Source organism: Dermacentor variabilis, chromosome 2, assembly GCF_050947875.1.
Source record: "Dermacentor variabilis isolate Ectoservices chromosome 2, ASM5094787v1, whole genome shotgun sequence".
NCBI lineage: Eukaryota > Metazoa > Arthropoda > Arachnida > Ixodida > Ixodidae > Dermacentor > Dermacentor variabilis.
In genome coordinates, this window is record NC_134569.1 from 253,257,883 (window position 1) to 253,260,541 (window position 2,659).

Consider the following 2,659-nt stretch of genomic DNA (forward strand, 5'->3'; position numbering starts at 1 on the left):
AGCTACACAACAGGTATTCAGCTTTAACTCAGGAAGAGGACCTTAGCGTTGAAGCAATGAACGACAACCTTGTGGACATCATTAAGGAGTGTGCAATAGAAGTCGGTGGTAACTCCGTTAGACAGGATACCAGTAAGCTATCGCAGGAGGCGAAAGATCTGATCAAGAAACGCCAATGTATGAAAGCCTCTATCCCTACAGCTGGAATAGAACTGGCAGAAATTTCTAAGTTAATCAACAAGCGTAAGACAGCTGACATAAGGAAGTATAATATGGATGGAATTGAACATGCTCTCCGGAACGGAGGAAGCCTATAAGCAGTGAAGAAGAAATTATGAATTGGCAAGAATCAGATGTATGCGTTAAGAGACAAAGCCGGCAATATCATTACTAATATGGATGAGATAGCTCAAGTGGCTGAGGAGTTCTATAGAGATTTATACAGTATCAGTGGCACCCACGACGATAATGGGAGAGAATAGTCAAGAGGAATTCCAAATCCCACAAGTAACGCCGGACGAAGTAAACAAAGCCTTGGGAGCTATGCAAAGAGGAAAGGCAGCTGGGGAGGATCAGGTAACAGCAGATTTGTTGAAGGATGGTGGGCAGGTTGTTCTAGAGAAACTGGCCACCCTGTATACGCAGTGCCTCATGACTTCGAGTGTACCGGAATCTTGGAAAAACGCTAACATAATCCTAATCCATAAGAAAGGGGACGCCAAAGACTTTAAGAATTATAGACCGATCAGTTTACTGTCCGTTGCCTACAAAGTATTTACTAAGGTAATTGCAAATAGAATCAGGAACACCTTAGACTTCTCTCAACCAAAGGACCAGGCAGGATTCCGTAAAGGCTACTCAACAATAGACCATATTCACACTATCAATCAGGTGATAGAAAAATGTGCGGAATATAACCAACCCTTATATATAGCTTTCATTGATGACGAGAAAGCATTTGATTCAGTCGAAACCTCAGCAGTCATGAAGGCATTACGGAATCAGGGTGTAGACGAGCCGTATGTAAAAATACTGAAAGATATCTATAGCGGCTCCACAGCCACCGTAGCCCTCCATAAAGAAAGCAACAAAATCCCAATAAAGAATAAAGAAAGGCTCAGGCAGGGAGATACGATCTCTCCAATGGTATTCACTGCGTTTTTAGAGGAGGTATTTAGAGACCTGGATTGGGAAGAATTGGGGATAAATGTTAGTGGAGAATACCTTAATAACTTGCGATTCGCTGATGATATTGCCTTGCTTAGTAACTCAGGGGACCAACTGCAATGCATGCTGACTGACCTGGAGAGGCAAAGCCGAAGGGTGGGTCTAAAAATTAATCTGCCGAAAACTAAAGTAATGTTTAAGTCTCGGAAGAGAACAACAGTTTACGATAGGTAGTGAGACATTGGAAGTGGTAAGGGAATACATCTATATATACTTAGGACAGGTAGTGACTGCGGATCCGGATCATGAGACTGAAATAATCAGAAGAATAAGAATGGGCTGGGGTGCGTTCGGCAGGCATTCTCAGATCATGAACAGCAGGTTGCCATTATCCCTCAAGAGAAAAGTTTATAACAGCTGTGTCTTACCAGTACTCACGTACGGGGCGGAAACCTGGAGGCTTACGAAAAGGGTTCTACTTAAATTGAGGACGACGCAACGAGCTATGGAAAGAAGAATGATAGGTGTAACGTTAAGGGATAAGAAAAGAGCAGATTGGGTAATGGAACAAACGCGAGTTAGTGATATCTTAGTTGAAATCAAGAAAAAGAAATGGGCATGGGCAGGACACGTAATGAGATGGGAAGATAAGCGATGGTCATTGAGAGTTACGGAAAGGATTCCAAGGGAAAGGAAGCGTAGCACAGGGCGGCAGAAAGTTAGGTGGTCGGATGAGATTAAGAAGTTTGCAGGGACAACATGGCCACAATTAGTACATGACCGGGGTAGTTGGAGAAGTATGGGAGAGGCCTTTGCCCTGCAGTGGACTTAACCAGGCTGATGATGATGATGATGTTGATGATGATGATGACGTGCACGGCGTGCCTATTAATCAGATTGAGGTTTTGGCATGTAAAGCCCCATAATTTAATTTACCACTACAGCGAACGTTGCCTAAGTCAAATAAGGCCTGTGCGTTTCCTGAGAAAGGTGGCCGCTAGAATGAGCCAAAAGCTGCAGGATCATCATTATCAAGGTCAACTTTACGGCAAACAGTTTCGGCTGAAGCAGTGTTGATAATTGGAAAGCTTCGTATAACTTCGTCTTCGCGTCTTGAAAGAACAACTATGTTATGCTTTCTGGACATACTTTCTGTATTGTCATGACCATTTTTCACTTCCATACACGTGCCAGGTAGCTTATCCATTTGCGTCACCAACTTCTTGACTTTATCTTTCAAATGGAGCATGGACTAGACGCCATCCTCCACGAGCCTGACTTTTTGCGCATGGTTCGAAACCTCTTCTTCGAGCTCTCCGTGAATGATACAATGTACTTCTTCTAGCACAGCAATTTGCTCTTGCGACCCTGTAGGCAGAACTGCATCGAACATTTGTTCACAGCGAAGCTGTATATGGCTAGGTTCCGATGAAAAATGTGTCCGTGTGGAAGAGCCGACTAGAATGCAATATATATATATATATATATATAT